Source organism: Copadichromis virginalis, linkage group LG3, assembly GCF_057382275.1.
Source record: "Copadichromis virginalis isolate Kocher_CV1m ecotype Utaka linkage group LG3, C_Virginalis_male_GT1.1, whole genome shotgun sequence".
Lineage (NCBI taxonomy): Eukaryota > Metazoa > Chordata > Actinopteri > Cichliformes > Cichlidae > Copadichromis > Copadichromis virginalis.
In genome coordinates, this window is record NC_140620.1 from 40,384,736 (window position 1) to 40,408,995 (window position 24,260).

The 24,260-nt window shown below is 39.2% G+C and overlaps 1 long non-coding RNA gene across 1 annotated transcript; it reads left to right on the forward strand.

Moving 5' to 3' along the window:
- The first annotated feature begins 2,121 nt into the window (after nucleotides 1–2,121).
- Nucleotides 2,122–3,190, forward strand: LOC146714744 (uncharacterized). The gene is made up of 3 exons (XR_014918848.1): nucleotides 2,122–2,301; nucleotides 2,966–3,013; nucleotides 3,134–3,190. It is a non-coding gene; the product is annotated as an uncharacterized LOC146714744 (long non-coding RNA).
- Nucleotides 3,191–24,260: the final 21,070 nt, after the last annotated feature.

Consider the following 24,260-nt stretch of genomic DNA (forward strand, 5'->3'; position numbering starts at 1 on the left):
CAGAGTGAGCTGCCTTAGCAGAGATTTGTGCTCTCAGAGTTCTTCTTTTACACTTTATTAATAATTAATTATTATTTGTTGTTGCAGTAACTGTGTCAGGAGCTGACAGCTCTTCATCTCCTGTGTGGTTGATGGTTGGACTGGTTTGTGGAGTCTCTCTCATTATTATTCTCCTGCTCTTGTTGTATCGCTGCAGACAGTCCAAGTGTAAGAGCCTCTTCTTTTCATGCTGTATTAGAGAGTTTATTTACTACATACACTTTAATTATTCACACATATACATGTATTCTGATCTCATGACACAAAATATCAGTGGAACAATTCATACATGACAAACATGTGTAATAACATTTGTCTCTTTCACAGATTCCTGCTTCACCAGGTTGGTAAAATACTTTTTATTATAATTTGAAACAAACATCAGTTACTTTTGAGTTTATTGTGTTTATTTCCTGTTTCAGGTCGATCCAGTCTGAGAGTCACAGTCCGGGCTCCTCCACAAATCATGGAGTCAACCAGAATGAAACTCATGAGTACGGCTCTCTTCAACATGGTCAGCATTGAAAAACAGTTTTTATTATCATTGTTAATATTGACTTTTATTAAACCTCCATTAACACAATACATTTATCAGGTTCAGTTTGTGTTCAGCAGTTTTTTAAAGAACATTTAAAGATCTTACAGTCCTGGTTTTGACTCACACAGTGTTTCTGTGTTTGCTCTGATCTTTAGTGTAACTGTAATAAAATGGTTAATGTGAGTCTGGCTTGTTTTTTCTTTAGGTACTGCTGACATCTATGAATCAGTCACACAAGTGAAAAACAGAAATGGTACAGTATATGTGCTGGAAAGCAAAGAGCAGTTAGAGATGAAACTTGTTTTTGATTTAATGAAACTAATTTAATGTGACATGTTTTTACAAACCTGTAAATAAAATATGAACATTTCACTATTAGATAGTTTTACAGAGATTATTTACTACATTCACTTTAAATATTCAAACATTCATTCTGATCTGATGACAGAAAATATCAGTGAAACATTTAAACATAATAATTGTAATTGAAAGAATCTGAACAGTCTGATGAAGAAGACCAGCTCTGTTCTGGGACGTCGTCATGACCCAGTGGAGGTAGTCAGTGACAGGATGGTGGCTCAGCTGTAACCCCTGTTAGATAACACCTCCCACCCCACGCAGGTCACTCTGACAGCACTGAGCAGCTCCTGCAGTGACAGGCTGCTGCACCCACAGTGTGAAGGAGAGATTTAGGAGATCTTTCCTTCCAGCTGCTGTCAGACTCTACAACATACATCATCATGTGAAAGCACACATGCACACACTGGTGTCTGTAAATATCTCAATGTGCAATACTCTATACCTGCTGCTACTAACATCCATCGACTACACGATGAAATGCTGCCATTTGCAGCTGGTACAACAGAATTGAAATTCTCTACTTTTTGTGGTGTGCATTATTATTCATACTTTGTGATATATTATATTATTTAGTTTAGTCAGTTACTGTTCTTACTGTCTTTGAGCCACTGTGACCGCTTGGTTTCCTCTGAGATTAATAAAGTATTCTTATCTTATCTTACAGATTCCTGCTTCACCAGGTTGGTAAAATACTTTTTATTATTATTTTAAACAAACATCAGTTGCTTTTGAATTTATTGTTGTCACGTCTGCCGTGGCAGATGAGTGGAGGCTGAGAATTAGGACCTAAGATGCAGGCAGCTGAGATGCAAATGAGTTTTATTCATAAAGAGGTGAAACAAACAGAAACAGCAAAGGCAAAATGATGATGCAGGGAGACACTGGGGACGACACAGAATGATGCAGGGAAAGAACACAGACGAACCAGCAACAAGCACACGAGGACACACACTATAAATACACACAGAGGGAAACGTGGAATAGCAAACAGGAGGAAGACACAGCTGAACCAAATTGAACTGATGAGACAGGGGAAAACATAATCTGAACACACTAACAGAAGACATGGATCTTCACAATAAAACAGGAAATGCACAGAGACTCTAAGTGCAGACTCTAAACAGAGGAAACACAGAAACCAAACTTTGGGAACTAAAAAGTCTAAACCCCAGTACACAAACAGAACAAACACAAGATCATAATAATGAAAAACACAAACCGTTGGGTCAAAAGACCGAGGACCATGACAATTGTGTTTATTTCCTGTTTTAGGTCGATCCAGTCTGAGAGTCACAGTCCGGGCTTCTCCACAAATCATGGAGTCAACCAGGATGAAACTCATGTGTACGGCTCTCTTCAACATGGTCAGTATTTAAAACAATCTTTATTATCATTATTAATATTGACTTTTAGTGGGGAAAGGCTAATTGATCAATCTAAATTGCCCATAGGTGTGAATGTGGGAGTGAATGTGAGTGCGAATGGTTGTCTGTCCCTGTGTGTGAGCCCTGCGACAGACTGGCGACCTGTCCAGGGATAGCTCAGTAGGTAGAGTGGTGGCCCCATGATCAGAAGGTCGGGGGTTCAACTCCACTGGACGGCTACCCTGAGGTACCCCTGAGCAAGGTACCGTCCCTACACACTGCTCCCCGGGTGCTGCATTGGTGGCTGCCCACTGCTTCACTGGGTGAATGGGTTAAATGCAGAGGAACGATTTCCCTATGGGGACTAACACATACACACACATTAAGGGTGTAGCCTGCCTCTCGACCTATGACAGCTGGGATAGACTCCAGCGCCCCTGAAAAGGATAAGCAGAAGCGAATGGATGGATGGATACTGACTTTTATTAAACCTCCATTAACACGAACATTTATCAGGTTCAGTTTGTGTTCAGCAGTTTTTTAAAGAACATTTAAAGATCTTACAGTCCTGGTTTTGACTCACACAGTGTTTCTGTGTTTGCTCTGATCTTTAGTGTAACTGTAATAAAATGATTAATGTGAGCCTGGCTTGTTTTTTCTTTAGGTACTGCTGACGTCTATGAATCAGTCACACAAGTGAAAAACAGAAATGGTACAGTATATGTGCTGGAAATCAAAGAGCAGTTAGAGATGAAACTTGTTTTTGATTTATTGAGTCTAATTTCATGTGATATGTTTTTACAAACCTGTAAATAAAATATGAACATTTCAGGTTCAGATGAATACGATGACATCACCTCCTCTCTTATTGAGTTTAAAGATCTTAGAACTAAGAGTGAGTACACCAAAGTTAATTTTATAAAAAGAAAACCTGGTTTGGAAAGTTTTTTTAATTAGTATGAAATTAATTTTGGGGCTGGGAGGGGGGACATTTATTCCCCCCCATTTGAATAATACATTTATTCAAATTATTTTGTTCTTTTCATCTTTTTTAATCTGTGTATTTAGTTCTGATCAATCTGAACAAAGTATGAGCTTACAGTACCTTGAAAAAGTATTCATACCTGTTGCACTTCTACACATTTTGACACCTTTTTTTTAATTGAGATTTTCTGTGATAGACCAACACAACGTAGCACATAATTATGAAGTGGTATGAAAATGATACATGGTTTTCAAAATTTTAAAAAGTAAAAATCTGAAAGGTGTGGCGTGCATTTGTTTTCAGCCACCTGTACTCTGATATCCCTCATTAAAATCCAGTGCATTCATTTACCTTCAGAAGTCACCTATTTAGCTGCTCTGTGGAGGCCTCAGTGGTTTGTTAGAGAACATTAGTGAACAAACAGCATCATGAAGACCAAGGAACTCACCAGACAGGTCAGGGATAAAGTTGTAGATAAGTTTAAAGCAGGGTTAGGTAATAAAAAAATATCCCAAGCTTTGAACATCTCAAGGAGTATTGTTCAATCCATCATCCAAAAATGGAAAAAGCATGCTACAACTGCAAACCAGGGTGATCTCTAAAACCTGCAGGACACCAGCCGACCCCTGGTTCAGATCAAAGAATATTCTTGTGTTAGAATGGCTCAAAGTCCAGACCTAAATCCCACTGAGCATCTGTGGCAAGACTTGAAAAATTGCTGTTCACAGTCTGGCTGAGCTTGAGCCATTTTGCAACAAATAATTGGCAAACATTTCAGTCTGTAGATGTGCAAAGCTGGTAAAGACAAACCCCGAAAGACTTGCAGCTGTAAATGCAGCGAGCAGTGTCTCTACAAAGTATTGACGAAGGTGGGTTGAAAACAAATGCATGCCACACTTTTCAGAGTTTTATTTGCTTAAAATTTTGAAAACCATGTATCATTTTCATACCACTTCACAGTTCTGCACTATTTGTGTTGGTCTATCCCCGTAAAAACATTTAAGTTGGCGTTTGTAAGGTGACAAAATGTATAAACGTTCAAAGGGTATGATACTTTTTCAAGTCTCTGTCAGTTTGATTTAGTCGAGTAACAGCATCACCGTACAAAACACACCATTGTTTCAAGTATCCCAGGAGAGGTCTTAATGATTTTTTACTGATACAGAAGAAGATGGAGAAGTGTTTCAGCTTCACATGTTTTGCAAAAAAAATCTTTACAACACAGAACAAATTACAAACGATAAGTTATGTGTCTGAGGCCAGATGTTTACATGAAAGTAAAACCAGATGGTTTCCTCGTCCACACAGATGCAGAGTCTGTCTCCGCCTTCTAAACAAATCCTATAAGGTACAGTAACATTACACACCTGCAAAGACTCAAACACAAAACAGAACTTCACTTTGCATCAAGGGGAGACAATGCTTTTATAATAAACCTTATTGTTCTCCAACACAGGTGGGACAGACACAGGGGCAGCCAGTGACCCCTCACACACGTCCTTATGCTGATATCCAGGCAGGTTCTCAGTGTTTGTAGCTGCTGATTTATGCAGCAAACATTTCCACAGTCCTCTGCAGCAGATTATAGAAACACTTCTTCTCTCAGCTCACGACAGAAGATCTACAGCTGGGACACTGTTAAGTGGTTCTACGTGAAAAATAGTTAAATATTTACTCAAACATGTTCTTGTATGTAAAGCAGGTTCAAATGCATGAAATTACATTTGTCCTTTATAGTGGACGTTAAAAAACACCACATGTATAAATGATAATTTACATCTTAGAGCCCTGCTCTCAAACACTGACTCAGATGTAACTGTCTGTGAAACTGGATTTAAGAAATAAGAACGTAACGTTCACAAAACATGTCAAACAGACTCTCCTTCATGAAGTCCTCGTTCATAAAGTGCTTCACAGACCTGAACATTACAGCTAACAGCTGGATTTTCCTGTGTCAGTGCAGCTAACCAAACAGCGCAGAACCTCTTACTGCTAAAGAGACAGACGGTGAAAGCAGACAGTATGTCCTCCGTTTTAACATAAAACTCATTGTTGCAGCTGACAGCAGCACAACAGTGACCCCATTAAACTGATGTTTAGTTTAAGTGTCCTTATTTTCACTGAGTTATTGGTTCTGCTATTAGTTACTTAGCATAAACTGATGTGAGTCTTTTGACTGAAACAAACCGACCTGGTGATGTGATGCTCTGTACTGACAGAAGATGGCGCTGAACATCTTTTTATAACTCTAAGCACTTATTTCTTAAATTAAGCTTCACAGTCAGAGTTACATCTGTGTCAGTTTTTGAGAGCTGGGCTCCATGATGTACATCAGCATTTATACATGTAGTGTTTCATGTCCCCTTTAATGCTGAACACCTGATGTGACATTTCCACACTTTAATTCTGCTCAGTACCTGATTGTTTTACATGTTTTCCATCTGGTTTTTGTGATTTGGTTCATGTAAACATTTCTGATGGTTTTTTTTCATCAAAATATTTTAATTTGCACTTAAGTTTGAACTCTTAGAGATTACACTCACTTTGTTTTCACAGACTTGTGACCATGACACAAAACTACAGACAGAAGTGGATAAAATCTCAGTGTTACTGGTTTTAGAAATGCTTTACGATAATAAAAAATACATCATTTAGAGTCAAAATATCTTAAATGGTAACAAATATAACTGTTATCTTTGGGTTAGTCACAGTCAAATCATCATCTGCATCAATGAATGTCAGTGAGGCGTCCTGAAAGTCGTCACGTCTCCTGTTCAGTGACCGTCTCTGAGAATCACTCTCCTCTCAATCAAATCACTTTTCTTCTGTTTATCCTCTGAGTTGCTCTTTGATGGTTATGAATCATCGCTCTTCTTTAAACTGTGAAGTCGTTGCTGTTCTTGGGAGACATTTCTCTTTTGTTCTGGTATCAAATTGCTTCGTGTTTGCTGAGCTTCACCATCTTTCTGGTCACCTGTCAAACTGTTGCTCATGTTTCCAGAGCAGCTTTTCTTCTGCTCAGACTGCATGTGTGTGTGTGTGTGTGTGTGCGTGTTTCCAGCTATACCATACATAGACACGCGACCTTTCAATGACCTTAAACCGTGTGTATGAGGTATGCAGAAAAGCAGAAACAAGCACCTTGCTAAACTATAAAAACAGGAACTTGTAATAAGTCATGTCTCAAACAAACATTTAAAGGTGTGAAGTCTTGCACTTTAGAAGAAACAGAACATGGTGCTTTCCTAATGTATAACATAGCTCATCTCTGGACTAAGCTGCACTCTAAATAAAGAAAGCACATTTTGTCAGCACAGACACAGATAAAGGAAATAGTAGAAGGTTGAAAATAAATCCTCTGACTGTCTGACTTCTTCATAATTATAGCCATATTAGGACACATAAAGGCGATGATTATATATCTATATATTTTAGCACAAATGACAATATAAAAAATATCAATGCCAACAGAATCTGCCTCTGTTTAGTTTTTCTGTTCATTTGTCCAGACTGACACTTCTTTTGCTCTAAGAAATAAGAACACAATGATCGGGACGGTGTAAGCTACAACCCTATAATCACTTTCTGTCACCGACCTCTCAGCTAAACCTGTGTAGAGTCATCCAATAATAACAACTGGGGTTGCTACGATTCGTTGACTAGTCACGATCAGGTCAACTAGTGTTCAACACAAAAACAAGAAGAAGCCGTCTCCAGTGTCGTAGCTGTGTCCAAATTCAGGGGCTGCATCCTTTGCAGGCTGCATTTGTAGGTCGATAACGTTACAGCAACGCAACGAAGACTGTCCAACCTCGAAGACTCCTCCGAATGTGTCCTTTTCCTTAGATTGAAAAGATGGGTCGGGTGTATTCTTTGTGGCCCGATCTAACCCAGAATTCATAGTGCGGCCCAGCCAATTCTAGTTTCCAACAATGGCGGCAGCTACTTTGTTTTAATATTACTCTTTCTTGGTCACAAAATAAATGTTTAAGATATTTTCAGTCGAGAATGTAGCTGTGTAAACTTCAAATATCTGCTCGATTTATCAGGACATTACATATTTGCAAAAGTGTTGCGATCTACCCTCATTCATGTTGTGTGTTCTGTCTGCCTGTGTAAGTTTATTTTGTATTTTACTTCAGCCAGTTTTCTGTTTTGTCGTCCAGCATTAAAGCTGTATTTAAGTTCACCTTTTGCTTCCATCTGTGTGCATTTTGGGTGCCACCGGAAGTAGCATATGCTAAGGTGCACATAGTCTTTTCGCATTACCTCAGTAAGACCATGTGAAAATGAAAACAAATCATCCTGGGTGAACTTAGACACATTTGTTCCCCTTTTGTTAAGACAGAAAAACGCAGCACACAAAAATACTGCAAAAGGACGGTCGCCTTATATACATGGTGTATAAACTCAAAATGCACTTTTCACTTAAAAATTAAGATGAGAACAAATCAACTTGTTAGAGATATTCTTCTCCTGTTGACCCCCCCCCCCCCCCCCCCCCCAAATAAATAAATTATCAGATATTGATGCTTCTTTCCTGTGTGATAGAAAATAGGAGACTGATGTTTGTTTTTTAAGTTAATTCCCAATAAAACTGTTTTGTTGCTAACTACATTGCTGTCTGTATTATTGCTGAAGTCCTAAATGATCACCTTTAAAGTGTTTGTGCTAATGACATCATGTACAGTCAGACAGGCATGGAGAACAGCACTGACTGGGAGGCTTTGAACAGATCACATAGTTCAATTCAACATATGAGACTTTAAGAATGCACAAGCATCTACTTAAAATCTATTTAATTTATCATCTATAATATTATTATGTGCAATTCCAATGTACTTTGTTCATCTCCCTTAAATAAACAAGCACTCTTAAAGTATGAAATATTCATATACAAACACACATAAATGTGTGAACTGTCTCAGTGGCTGATTGTGCCCCACAGGCCTCAGTGTGAGCTTGAAGACATTTATAATGTTTAAGTAGTTTAATGTGTCGGTGCTGATGATAAACACATTTTGAATGAAAGCCGGGGAACTTTGGTAGCACAGAAACAAGTGGCTATTCTTTGTGAGTATATGGATCAGTCATATTACCATTATTTCACCCAAAGGCACCAAGGTAATACTTTAAAAAGCTGCAGAAATACACACAAATATAAACAGTACTCGGTGACAACTTTGCTTTTAGCCTTTAACCCTCTGGGGTCCAGGGTATAACTGGCCGTTTTTGACTACTTTTGATTCGGCCTCTATATTTCACCTTTAAAAACTGTTTATCTTGCCAATCTGTTATTTACCCATTTTGATATAATGTATCAGCACAATTTATCTAAATTCAGACAAAGTGATATTTTTGACTGTAAAAACCAAAAGCATGTTTAACGAATCATTTTCATAACTTGAAATGCAAATACAAATTGTACATTTTTAAAAAATATGCACAAGTTTTGCAAACAACAAAGTTATATGGTACTATTTACCTAAAAATGCAGCCAAGGCTCAGACGTTTTTTATAAAACCATTTAAAACTGTTTACAGAACAATCAGGTGTTCTGCATCAAATAAGAAGAGAACAAATTATTTATGCAACTCCAAAAAATAGTTTGTGTCACTATAACACAGATGAGAACAGCACAGGGATAAATCCTGCAGGTCTGACATCAGGGGCCCGTTCTTCGTACGTCGCTTACTACATCCAAGATCAAATGACACATCCAAGACCAAATCATCGCGCTAACCGTGAGCTCGCTAATCCGGTTCTCCGAACACACCTGCTGTTGACGATTAGTACAGCTGGATGAAGTAATGTGAGATCACTGGGTGTCATAAAAGGGGCTACGCATCGATAGTAGAAACATTGATCGGCAACCCTCTGATTGGTCGGCGAAAATGTCGAAGGAGCGCGCTCGGTATTTTTCGGCAGCAGAGCAAGAACTCTTGAGTGAGGGATTTCAGGAGTTTCAGAGTTTAATCAGAACGCAAGGGAACACTGCAAAGGCTGCAAAAGCAAGGAGAGAGGGCTGGCAGAAAGTTGCTGACAAATTAAACTCGTAAGTAATCTAATAATAACAATAATAATGGAGTGGATTGATATAGTGCTTTTCAAGGCACCCAAAGCGCTTTACAATGCCACTATTCAGTCACTCTCACATTCACACACTGGTGGAGGCAAGCTACAGTTGTAGCCACAGCTGCCCTGGGGCAGACTGACAGAAGCCAGGCTGCCATATCGCGCCATCGGCCCCTCTGGCCAACACCAGTAGGCGGTAGGGTAGATGTATTATATTACACTATATTATCCAATATTATATTACATTATATTATATTATGTTACATTATATCCCCTTTCACATTAGAGCCACAACAGGACCCACTAGAACATGGGAACAAGTAAAAGTGAAATATAAGAATATTCTACAGAATGGTAATATTTATCACTTATATTGCTTTCAGTCTCTTGAAAAGAGACCCTGAAATAATCTGTTTGTTTGTTCATAACAGCAACCAAGAAAAGGGCAGAGCAAAAAAAAGACAGGTGGTGGTCCTGCACCCCCTCGTCAACAAGTTGGTTAAGTAAATAATACCCTCACGGGAATATCGATATCTCTCAATGAGCACACTGTCGCGCTGAGCTAAAGGATCCTGTCTATCCCGCAATATACGCTGAATTCTGAAAACTCTCCTTATCAATCTTGCACCTTCCGCAATGGGTGGCTCGCGTATATGGACAGGACATGGCTGCGACAGACTTCCCAAATCCACCTTCGCTTTTATAGCCGTGGTCTCTCATCTTGATTACACGAAGTAATTTACAATTACTACTCTGAAATATGAATTACATCTGTAATAATCACATACATGTAATAGAATGTTAATAGTACATTTCCCTTTTTTAGGAAATGACCTGTATGTATCTGTGTGACATCAATAAAAGGATCAAGTGCTGCATTATCTTTAGTTACATTGATGTTATTTATTTATGGTGAAACAGTGGTGGAATATCGCTGTTGCTTTCGTATAAATGAAGCGGACATACCTGCGTGGCCGCGATCTAATCCTGTTTACATAAAGTAAACCTGCTCCCGAGCAGGTTTACGCTTATGGCTCTGTTGCTATGACAGCAAGTCCCGGATGAGCTTCGGGGAACCGAACGATCCAAGATCACGCGAAATCGTCAACAATCTAATCCAGCTAACTTACTTAGCGAGGTACGAAGAACGGGCCCCAGGTGTGTCACTCAGCGTTTACACTGCAATCTGTCTTTGGTGGCTTTAAGACAGCAACTGTGACATTCACTAGTAGAACTGACACACAAAACAAAACAACAACTACACTACACACTAACTACACAACCGGCGTCGCACACAACCGTGGATCTCGGACGAGTGTCTCGACTTGGTCGTTGAACGCAAGAAGGCCAAGCTAACCAACTTTGAAAAGTATCGTCAGCTAAACCGTGATGTGCAGCTGAAGATGAAAGCAGACCGTGAGGCGTACTGGAACAAAGTCACTGAGGAACTTGAAAATATGGCCGAACGACAAGACTACAGGGTGTTGTACCAGACCATACGTAGTCTCAGTGGCAAGTGCAAGACGATGAATGATAACATCAGGAAGGTGGATGGCTCGTTTGTAAAGTCAACTGCGGAGCGCCTGCAACGGTGGAAAGAATACTTCAATGAACTCTACAATCACGATCCGCCCCAAGGTCCGGCTGCAGCGCCGCCCATCATCGACCCTCCTACGGTGTCGATGTCTGATGCAGAACCAACGGTAGAAGAAGTCAAACTCACAATCCATTCGTTAAAGAACAACAAGGCCGCTGGCCCTGATCATGTGGCAGCAGAAGCCCTCAAAGCTGGAGGAGAAGTCCTCGTCATATGTCTACACTCATTATTCAAACTGATCTGGACATCAAATGTGATACCAGAAAATTGGAAGAAGGCGGCTGTCATTCCTATCCTAAAGAAAGGCGACAACTGAGAATGTAAAAACTACCGGGGCATCAGCTTACTGTCCATCGTCGGCAAGGTCCTTATGAAAATAATTCAATCACGCCTTCAAAAGCACCGTGAGATGACCAGCCGGGAAGAACAGGCCGGGTTCCGACCCGGACGAGGCTGCAGCGACCAGATCTTCACCCTACGTCGACTCATGGAGGAACGGATCAGATGCGGACGCCGAAAAGTCATCATCTTCATTGATTTCAAGTCTGCGTTTGATTGCATCGACCGGCCAGCCTTGTGGAGGGCCTTGGCAGCCGAACACATACCCGTGAAGATCATCGAGCTACTACAAACCCCCTACGATGGCTCGACCAGCCAGGTACGTATTCATGATGAAGTGTCCGAAGAATTCCCCATCATGACAGGGGTCCGGCAGGGCGATGTGGTGTCACCGCTGTTGTTCAACATCGTCATCGATGCGATAATGCGCAAAGCATTCGAGGGCCGCCGCGGAGTCCAAGCCTCGACCGATCGATTTATCACCGATCTAATGTTCGCTGACGATAGCGCCATTTTTGCCGAAGACGACACCGAGGCAACTCACATCCTCTATGACATCGCCCAGCACTCCAAACTGTACGGCCTCAAGGTTAACGCCGAGAAGACCAAAGTCCTGACCACTGACGGCTCACCAACGATCGTCCACCTTGATGGTGTGCAGATCAAACAAGTCCAACAATTTCAATATCTGGGGTCCCTTGTCGAGGAGAAGAAAGTGGCATCATCAGCGGAGATACGCTCCAGAATTGGGCAGGCGGTGGCAGCATTCACCTCCCTGCGCTGGTTGACACGCCCCACCGATTGGAGGGAGCATCGTAATGCACCAAAGAAGACATGGATGAAACAAATCCAGGATGATTTGAAGGCCCTTCGACTTGACCTCGAGCAGGCAAGAACCATCGCCTTAGATCGAAAAGCGTGGAAGATAATCGTTGGTCAAGCAAGAGAACCTGCGGCACCTACAGCAGCGTACTGGTTGCGCGGCAGACCACCGCCGCTGGTCGCCCGCTAAGGACAAGAAGAACTACACAAGACAACAAACTAACTTGAAACTCCAAACACGGTAAATGTCACAAAGCTCTCACCAGTGTTGACTAACGCGTTAGAGTAACTACGTTATTATTGTGGTAACGAGCACGGTAACTAGTTATTATGCCAAAATCAGGAACGCGTTAATCATTACTGGGATTTAGATAGGGTCGTTACTTCGTGTGGTGGCTATCATGGAGCTTCCACAGATTGAGTACCATTAGCAAGTGGTGGAGGCCAGCAGGTGAGACAGGAGGAGCAGAGACCCGTGGCGGCCGCCGGTCTGAGTGTGAACTGAACTTCAGGTAAGAAGTTATGACCTGCAGTCTATCTGGGTCAGATATAAACCAAGTTTAGGTGGAGTTTATTTTCGTTATGTTGACATTTTCGTACTGGGTACTAGCTAGCATGACGGAGTTTCTATACAGCTGGGTGGGTGCTATGATGTTACTGATGGAGTTATTCTGTGTCTTGGTTACAGAAACTAAACTAAGTACAACAATCCAGCAAAGCCTACAGCTCAGCCACCACCTTAAGCATCGGATGAGGATGATGAGCAGCAGTTGCTTTGGCTAAAGGCAGGAACCTGGAATGGTGCACCACCCAGGTGGAGAGGACAGCAGGAGAGAGAGAGAGAGGAACAACAACAGCACTGACAGGAAGTCAGAGAAGACTGGAGGACCATGACATCTGTTTGTGTATGAAATTTAAAGGCATTAAGATCAAACCGCAAAAATGACAATGCAGAATAGCTACAGTGCCGATATGTGTGTGAAGGGTTGTTGGTGGTTGCTGTCTGTTCTGCCACAGGTTTATTTTTAATCTACTGAACGGCCTCATTTTCGTCTCGACCACATGCAAAAGAGGAAATGCAGCCTGTAGTTTGAGACAACAGTTTTGTGTGTAGCAGTGTCTTATTTTAAGCCATCAGTATCCAGCAAACATAAGGTCCTAAAGCACACTGCACTTTATTGTCCTCTTCATACCCCGATGAGGAAAATACTTTATAATATTAACATGTCAGTAACATGTGAAACTTTAATGACTGAGACCATGAACATATGCAGAAAGTGTTTAGACTCTGACCTGTAGATCAGACTGTGACAGGAAGGATTGTGTAAACATTGTTATTTGTATAACTGCAAGTTCACACGGAGCTGCAGTCTTATCTGCACCATCTCTGCACTGAAACAAACCTCAATGATCTTTTGTTGTTTCCTTCATCAGCCTGCAGAGTTAAAATGAGGAAGAACATTTACTATAGAAAGTGTGCTTTAACTGCTACATTAACTATTTACAGGTATTAAAGTAAAATAAAAAAAGATTACACATCTTTACTGTAACAGTGCCAGAGCTGACAGGTGGGGAGGAAGAAATTAGAAGAAGGAAAGAGATTTTTAAAAAAAAGAAAAAAAGAGGAAATGACACAGAAAACAAACAGCACCTGAAAGAGAGCAGAGGGAAGACGGAGGACAGGGCCCAGAGCTGTGATCACATGCACATAATATACAAGGAGAAACAACCGTCCACATCAACCCACTGCTCTAAAACACTTCAAAAACTCTGGTGTGAATGTGGTGTCGTCTTATTCTTGTTATCAAACCTCAGTAAGTGTAAAGAGGAAGTGGAAGCTTGATCCAGTTATAAGTGAACAGTTCAATAGTGGTTTGTTGCAATGCTTTGTGCATTTTCTCAGCATGCTTTCAAGATTTAACCTGTGGCGTCCACATATGTGGACATCACATTTTGTCTTGTCTAGACCACAGTACTAAATTTTGCTCTACAAGGACCTGATATCCACTCACGAGGACATTATTCTGCCACTGTTCTATCAAATTTTCAATCGAATGTCCCCATATGTGGATATCAGGCCATTGTAGAGCAAAATCAAGTAAAAAGTAATTCTTTGTTTTTACATTCATCAGGTGCCAATCAGCCCAAATAGCAAAGAGAAATAAAAATGCTATGAAAGAGTTCAGGTCTTCGGAGATTAAAGTTACTATGGCAACATGAGTAAAAATAAAGGTAAAAGTCTTTCAGGAATAATTATGATAAGATCCGTCTACAGTCATGTTGTAGGTAATACACCACAGTATCTTCTGATCTATTAGTCTACACATCACTGAATCATTTGGACAGATTAACATTTGTGGAATCACACAGTGTTTAAGTCTCAGTTATTTATTTATGTTGACTGAAAAGTGTAAGTTGACACTTTTGTGATCTCAATAGAGACTTTGTGATGACCCACAGGTAAGTCTCTGTGTTCCTGTGATCAGTTATCTGTAACTCAGTTTTCTTCGTTTGTTACCATCGAGGCCTGAAACTATCAGCTTCATAATAAAGGTCACCTTTGTTTGGTACTCTGAGTCCTGCTTTGCATGGGTGGCTGTAGCTCAGGCGGTAGAGCTGAACATCTACTGATCGGAGGGTTGCTGGTTCAATTCCTGGCTTCCCCTAGTCTGCTTATCACATATCCTTGGGTAAGATACTAACCCCAAATTGCTCTCCGAGGCATCCATCGGAGTATGAATATGTGTGTGAATGTTTGTCACAAAGCACTAAGAAAAATGTGCTAGTGTGAATGGGTGAATGCACAAGTTGGGAGTTCGCCTTGTAATCGGAAGGTTGCTGGTTTGTTCCTCGGCTCGGACAGTCTCGGTCGTTGTGTCCTTGGGCAAGACACTTCACCCGTTGCCTACTGGTGGTGGTCAGAGGGCCCGGTGGCGCCAGTGTCCGGCAGCCTCGCCTCTGTCAGTGCGCCCCAGGGTGGCTGTGGCTACAATGTAGCTTGCCATCACCAGTGTGTGAATGTGTGGATGACTGGATATGTAAAGCGCTTTGGGGTCCTTAGGGACTAGTAAAGTGCTATATAAATACAGGCCATTTACAAGTTGTGTGAAGCACTCAGAAGAGTAAAATAAGTGCTGTATAAGAACCATTTAGCATGTGGGTCTGCTTTTTGAACTGACTCTGAACACAATCACATGATCTTGGTTGGTAACATGTGGTGTTCAACACAAACATCATTATTACAGTGTTTCAATCATTGTTTCACATCATCAGTTTGTTTTATTTTATTGTGTTTACATGTAGTCAGAGGCTGAGGTCAGTGTGCATCTGCACATACATGTCAAAGCAAGACAAAGAACAGTCTGCAGAATAAATGAGTTCCTGCTTTACTTTGAAATGACAACAGATAATAAATATAACTTTGAATTTATCTATGAATTTAATTGTTCTTTAGTTGGTGAAACATAAAAGTCTTTAGTCTCACTTCAGCCACACACTGAGTCATTACCTGTGTTTGGGTCTCCACCACAAGGTGAAAACTTTCACAGGTCTGAGGTCAAAGGAGCCTTTTCACTATATTACTGCATGATGATGTTTCAGCTAAGAGTCGAATAAAATAAAGACATTTTAATGCAGCCTAAAGTAAAAATTTAATTTTAATTCTGCAGTTAAACAATTAAAAGGAGAAAAATGATTTAAAAAGGCTTTAGTGAAAATACAGGCACCGAAGTAGAAAAGCTGTTTTGGTATATTCACTCTCAGTGACTCCCAGTCTGCAGAAACCTGCCAGGAGACAAATATTAGTGGATATTGCAGCCAAAAAATCCCCCAAACGGGCAAAACATACTTACATGAAGCAACACAACAACATTTTATATTATAGAAAAAGGAAACAACACAACAAAAGAAACAAGCTTCTATGTTTGCAGTGGACAGGAAATATAAACATGTCAACCAACTGCTGCGGTCAAAGCTACAGGAGCTGTTTGAGTTTTGTGTGTAACGGCAGGAAGGACAGAGAGACCAATCAGAATAAGAGCCTGTAGAAAAACTCTTGTTGTATCTATATTAAACACAACTTCTCTTTATCTGCAAACTAAAACTGTTTGATTATCTGAGGATCAGAGTGCAGCAGGCTGGATGTGACGATGGGGCACTCTTTGCTCTGCATGATGGGCTTTTTCTGTAAGTACACGTCTGACATTGTTTGAACGGCAGCGATTAAAGAAAATGTTTCTGATCTGTGAGAATTACAGTGAGTCACTGCTTTAACCTGTTTACCTGAGAGCTGGAACAAAGCAGACTTGTGATTCTTTAAGTGTTTAAATGTTTGATACACTGCTGCTTTTTGCATCACTTATAGTTGCACACTGTGTTACAACAGTTTGATTGTATAATGTCTGATGAGGTTTTATTGATTATTTTAGTGCTCAGTACTGTCATCTGTGGAAATGCTGAAGGTAAGAAATGATTATTTTCTTCCTGTTCATATATGTAGCTGTTATGTCCTATAATGTGCTCAATAATATCCTCCCTGTGTTTACATGTTATCTTCTGCACAGACTCAATGCTTCTATTCAGCCTGTGCAGTTAAACATAAATGGCTTCAGTAAGCGCTCCATGTGGAGACTGTGGCGTTCTTCACAGCTTTTACTGATGTACCATTTGTACCACTTTCAGTCTGTAAAACTGTAACAACAAAGCAGAGCAGGTACATTTAATCTCAGTGTAGATGCACAAATGTCACATGACCAATGCAAGATCATAACATTAACAATAAATGGACAAAGCCTGTCAAGTGACGTAAATACAAATACCACATGCTGACATGTTTTATGCTAACAGGCAAAACAAAGCACTAACAGTTAGCTTACAGTAGTAATGTAACAAACTTCACAGACCCACAAGAAGGACAGAGCACTAATATGTAGAAACAATCCATCATCTCCCCAAACTTACACTTTATCCCATCTCAAGAGCAGCAGATGCAGAACTATCACAGACAGGGAGCTCTAGCCATTACTTGGCACTTCCTCCATTTAACCACTAGATGGCGGACTTTGACATGAGCAGACCAGGAAGAAGCAGATGAATAAATGTGACCCGTCATATAACAAAGTTGAAACAAACTATATTTCAGGAATAACCTGAGGGACAAAATATTGTATATGATACAGCTCACACTCCACTGCATTTATTGGTTAAAATACTAAAATGATCATATCAAGAGTGCAACCATGTGAGCAGATGTTTCTCTCAGCCGATACACAAACTTTATATTTACTAGAGTTTGTTGCCGTGAAACTGACTGATTTCCTTTTCATGAGTATTTATCTGTCCATCCTCACAGATCACAGTTATGATTCACAAGATGCTGATGAACTGGAGGATCAATCTAATGTATTACAGCACAGTGTGATGAGTTTAGGGTAAATGCAGGTAACTCTAATCTGAAAACAGACTCAACCACAGATCAGTCAGTTAAAGTCCTGCCTGAAGACTTTAATCAGTCTTATTATGAATTTTTACTCTCAGTTATTTATAGTGTCATGGTGTGCTGTCTGCCTCAGTGTCCTCTTGAAAAAACCTCTGAAAGTTGTTCAAGTCATAAATGAATAAGGCTTCACATACAGAAGAGTAACAAGTAAAACAAACTGGACAAAGTGCCATCGATATAGATTTATTCATTTGTCACTGTCATGGTCTTTCATCATTTTAGTCTGAGTGCTTCTTCCTCATCTTTGTTTAGCTTTTTAAAAAAAACATTTCCTCTTTAATTTAAAGGTTTGTTTTCTTTCATCCTTTGTGTTATTTTTCTTCCTCTTTTATGATTTTCCTGTTTGTTTTTAACTGTTTCTCATTCCCAGTCATGTTTAAATAGTCCTGCTGTGTCTTGTCAGTCTTTGTCAGAGCATCTGTGAACACTCATGTGTGTTCATCTCTTAGTTGTTTCTATTGACAGTTTATTTATTTCTAGTTTTACAATTTGATTCTTTGTATGTTTCCATTTTTAGACTATTTAGATATTAAAGTTCAGTTTTATTAAGTGTGCCTATGCCAAAAGGCACACTTATTACTATTGCTCGGATTTATTATTATTATTATTATTATTATTATTATTATTATTATTATTATTATTATTATTATTATTATTATTATTATTTTCCTTCCTTCTTCCACTAAAAGGACCACAATAATAGCCTCATATTTGTCTAAGTTACAGAACTTAAAGTCAAGGCCACTCTGACAGCATACAGCACAACCACACCAGCAGGGGGCAGTGTGACACTGACCTGTGAGGTGAATTACTCTGTTCAGAAAAACCTCATCTGAAAATGAGATCATCTCTTTTAGCTCTAAGAGTGCAATCTCTGTCTCTGATGGAGGCATCTACACCTGCAGAGGAAGGAGAAGAAACACGAATTTAGTCACAACTAAAAGCGATTCAGTCATTATTCAGGAAACTGATGAGTTTAAAAAAATGTTGAGAATTGAAAAAGGTCTTCTCCAAATTGTAATGGAAATCAATATTTACTAACCACCAGTACTTAAACCACTAAATCTGTCAAATTATTAATTATTAGGCTCAGTACATTGTTTCACCTTTGTTCAGTCTTCAGATCACTTACAGACACAGAGGAGTTCATGGTGCTGTTTTGTCTTTTTAGAGTGATTTAAAAAACAGTTTGTGCTCCTTTCCTGGTTACTGAACCTTTACTCTTAGTTTTTCTTTGCCAGTTTTGACTTTGGTGCTACATAAAAACTTTGTATTTCACATTTTATGAACAGTTTATGAGAGCAGAGCAGCCTCCAGCTTTGAATCCATCACTGGAGGTTTAACAACATTGTTAGGAAACAACAGCTAACTGATGACTCATTGATTATATGTTCATAAATGTGTAATATGTAAATGTAAAGATTTAGAAAAAAAAGCAAATACTGGAATATAAAGATTATTGAATCACTTGGTTTAATTTATTTTTTTAAATGTATTGTTGATTTTCAAAGTCAAAATTATCAGTCTGCTTATGAAATATTTTTATTTGATCAGTTTTGATCAAAATAAGAATAAAAAAATAAGTCTTTAAAGACAAAGACACTATTTTACATCTTATGTCCTCACACCTGGATTCATTGGTACCACAGAGACCACCTTAATATTGCAAACCATGCCAATCCTAAAAATAATAATGCTGTGCAGACATGGATGCATATTCTGCATAGATGTACTGTTTTTTAATTTTTTTAAATTTTGTACAAGACCCATGACATGTGTACAAACCATTCATTAATTGTTTTTATTTTTAATGATTGAAATTTAAATTCTTCTCTATAAAATGGTGCAGAAGACATTTTTACTGCTTAAAGGTTTGTAATTATGTTATTAAATAGTGGCAAATATAACCTAAATAATTCTTTGGATATACATTTTTAAACAAAGTAAAACAAATTAAAATGTGTCTCTGTGCTGAGACCTGGTGGAACTAAAAAAAGGTTTTAATTCTTTCAGCTGACTGAAAGCTCTCACCACCTGCAACAGTCACAGGCAGCTTCCTGCAGGAACCTGGTCACAGCAGAGGTCTTGCATCTATTTGAACCCTTTTATATGCCAACACCTCACTGCTGATATTTATGGCAGCTCTGAACTATAATTATTTATGGTGGATCTGTCTCCTCTTGTGCTTGTTTATTATCCCCTCAAGCTAAACAAGGATTTTATTTCCACCCTTTTCTTTGGAATCAGCATTCTAACTCTTTTTATGTTTGCTGCCCATCAAACTCCTATAAAACACCCTTCCAACAGATGGCATTAAAAAAAAGTTTTACAGTCCATTTAAAAGTTTTGCTAGACTGCTGTGATGACATAAAATCATGGTTGCCAATACATTTTTGGAATGTAAACAATCAAAAAACAGATTGTAATTTTTAAATCTCCTGACCCTCGTTTTGTAAGTGTAACCTTGTTCCTCTGAAAAAGTTCAGACCTCCCTTTGTAAAAACTCTGGGGGTGATCTTTGATGACAGTTCCTCATTTGAGAAATAAATAAATTCAGTTGTAGAAGCCAGACTCTGCCTCCTGAGGGCCTTTGCAAAAATGATAGACGTTTTGTCATCTGCTCAGTTTGAGAAAGTAACTCATGCATTTATTTCATCCAGGCTAGTGTAATATGCTTTATTTTGGTAGCAGTCAGGCTATAATGATTGTTTAGTCTCTGATCTTTTAACTAAACAAACTCCAAACAGAACTCTAAGGTCAGCTGATAAGTTGCTTCTGGTCATGAAAATAGGAAGGGAGAGGCAGATTTTCTTCTTTGTTGAAAAAACAAAACAAAACTAACACTATGAAACATAATCATTTAAAAGTACCGTGTGAAGCAAACATTATTTTGTGGTGATAGGTTAATAATTTTCTGGCTCCCAGTATGTTTTAGAACTCACTTCAACATTTTATTGATTGCTTTGAAAGAGCGTCATCAGTGTTCTGGCTCTCCACGCTGATTTTAACCTCAAAGTAAAATTAAAGCAGAAAAATCTGTGAGTTTTAGAATATAAATAAAATATAACTTTACAAAGTAAATTCGAATACATTTAATATTAAAATGTTGTGTTAAAGTGTGAAAGCTATAAATTGTTTTATTGTGACTTTGTTTTGATGTTCAGTCTCCAAACTGTCTGTGAATCAGCTGTTTTGCAGTAACTCTCCTCTTATGTTATAAACAGCAGAGTTTTCATGTTTCTCTCCTAACTGGATCATTCTTATGTGAACAGTTCCCAGTAAGCCCACTGTGACCCTGCAGCCATCCTGGACTCAGATATACAGCGGTGAGACAGTCACTGTCAGATGTGAGATTCAGGAAGTTGAAGGAGCTCAGTGGACGTATGAATGGAGACCTAACAAGTTAAACACACCTCCAACATCCAATGAATACAGAATCATCACAGTTACTGAGTCTGACAGTGGATTGTACAGCTGTCGGGGCAGAAGGGGGTATTTGTTAACAGAGTGGAGTGAAACCATCACACTGACTGTATCATGTAAGTTGGAGATGTTTCATCCAGATTATCTGTTTTATTAAAATAAGTGAAAAATGGGTTTTTCTTACAGCTTTGTAGCTTTTTCATTCCTGCTTATGAATAAAAGACATCACTGTCAAAAGACTGGAAATAAAAATGCATCTGTTCACAACTTGCTCTGGTGTTGAATCTCTTCCCCTCACTCAGGTTTCTCCTGCTCGCTGTGGTTACACTGATTGGCTGTTACTGGTACATTTGACAAAGGAACAATACACTAAAAACAGAAGTACAAAATAATACCAATGAATTTAATCCTGCTCAAATTCATTTAGGAAGAATTTTCAAATGTGCAAAATACAATCAGATCATATAAACCTGGGTTATTTTTGGATTACTGATCAATAAACTCAGTCATGTTTCAAATTAATTATTTGAACTGTCCATGTATGTAATGAACTGTAAAAACACAAAGTCAAATATAAAAAACTAACCCTGTGCTGATCAAAACAGAAATACAGAATATTATGTGTGACACAGTTTGTTTCATCTTAACTAGGGTTTCATGATATTTGATCATTTACTTATTTCCATCTTTAAATTGTTCTGATTCAGTCATTTTTACTTTTATGTTCTTGTTCTAAACTGAACTGCAGTGAAACCAAAGGCTGAACTGAGAGCTGATAGGACAGCTGTTCCAGCAGGGGGCAGTGTGACCCTGACCTGCTCTGTGAGCCCACCATCATCATCATCACCATCATCATCCTCATCATTATCATCATCATCTGGATGGAAATACTACTGGTACACAGATGGGAAATCTTATCAACCTGTGACAAATGGACAAATCAGTGTCTCAGAGGGAGGACGCTACAGCTGCATAGGAGGAAGAGGAGAACCAGTTTACTACACAGAGTTGAGTCAGTCAGTCTGGATTGACAAAATTGGTGAGTTCAAACTTTAAATTTCCCACAAAGCACTACATCTGATGGTAACTGAACCTTTTGTCATTCATGTGTTTTTATTGTACTTTCTTGAACATGAACAGTCTCAAACAGGCCTGTTGTGACTCTGTATCCAAACTGGTCTGAGATATACGGAGGAGAGACGATCACTGTCAGATGTGAGATCCATGGAGGAGACACTGAGTGGGATTATGAGTGGGAAGCAAACAGCATCAGAAAACCTCCAAATCAAAATGAATACAGGATTAGATCTGCTTCATCATCCAACAGTGGAAACTATCTCTGTAAGGGCAGAATGAAAAGTTCACAGCATGAAACAACAGAGTGGAGTGATTCAGTCACACTGACAGTTTTTCACAGTAAGTTGAAGATGTTTCATCCAGATTATCTGTTTTATTAAAATAAGTGAAAACACTTGTTTCTCTTAAAGCTTTGCAGCTGTTTCTTTCGTGCTTTTGAATGAAATGTTTGTTTTTATTCTCCGGTCATCTTCTTGTTGCACTGGAGACATTTACAGATAGCTAAAACTAGAATCTCAGTTCACACGAGCACTTTACAACTAGCAGCCCTAAAATAACAGACCAAAGAGCAGAACTTTGTTTATGGGGAACAGAAAACTGAAATATAGAAAAACCTTCCAGTGCACATTAATTTATAATCAAAGTCATAGAATAATATAAATAAAAGTAAAAGTCACTCACTAGACCTGCAGAGTGGCTGGTTAGGAATAGTCAGTAACACAGTGCAACACCAACACAATGAATGGAATTACAACACTGAAAGCACAAAATCAGCTGTCCACAGATTTACAGAGAAACCTTCCACAGTCACAGTCTGGTGTGGAATCAGTTCTTGGATTAAATCCTCTGTGTGTTGCAGTAACAGAGTTTATGGTGGAGTCGTATCACAGTTCAGAAGTGTGAGTCAGTTCCCTGATCTCTGGAATATGAGTTGATCCAGCAGGAACAGAAGACTTTAGTGGAAGTTCACATCTCCTAGGCGTGGATCACCATCGAGGTTCGACAGTCTCAGGTTTCAGCGCCAAGATCTGCACTCGGCTAATAAACCTGATCTGTTTTGCAACACAAACACTGGAGTCTTATTCCAGCATTCCTAACAGCTCAGCTGGAAATCACATCCAAACTGCTCCCTCCCTGTAATGTCAGCGGTGATGTTCACTGTGCTTATTATTGTGGCCTAAAGACATCTGTGCAACAGGAAATGTCAGCTTCCACAGCAAAAGAATATAAAACACACATACTAGGTCTCATCTTAGCTATCAGAGGCTTCCACATCAGATTTAGTAAAGAACAAGCACATAACGTGCTAACTGACACCAAAGCAAACCAACTGTGACTCACCAAATCCTCATTTAAACTCCATCAAACAGATTTTATCCACAAGGACTGAAGTTGGACACCATCACTGTGAAAGACTGGAAATAAAAATGCATCTGTTCACAACTTGCTTTGTTGTTGAATCTCTTCCCCTCACTCAGGTTTCTGTTGCTCGCTGTGGTTACACTGATTGGCTGTCACTGGTACATGTGATAAAGGAACAATACACCAAAAACAGAAGTACAAAATAACACCAATGAAATGATAACTGCTCACATTCATTTAGAAGCAATTCTCAGATGTTCAAAATACAATCAGATCCAGTCGCCGTTTTTTTTTGTTTGTTTGTTTTTTGTACTTATTTATTTTCTTTATTTATAGTTGATAGTACAGCTTAGATAGTGTTATACGCTCTATTGCCATTCTCCTGCCCCACTTTGCTCTATTGTCTCGCAGCAGTAGCAGCAGTCGTATTTTGGCCCACTGTCATTTAAGTTTGTAGGGATGTGTTTATGTATCGCTCTCTAGGTTCTTCCACAGCATTTCAGTCAGTTTGAGCTCTGAACTTTGTTTCAACAATTGTGAAACCTTCACTCTTTTGTTTTTCAGCCTTTCTGTTGCTGCTGTACTTGTGTAATTTTAGCAAAGGCAAATATAAAAAACTAACACTGTGCTGATCAAAACAGAAATACAGAATATTATGTGTGACACAGTTTGTTTCATCTTAACTAGGGTTTCATGATATTTGATCATTTACATATTTCCATCTTTAAATTGTTCTGATACAGTCCTTTTTACTTTTATGTTCTTGTTCTAAACTGAACTGC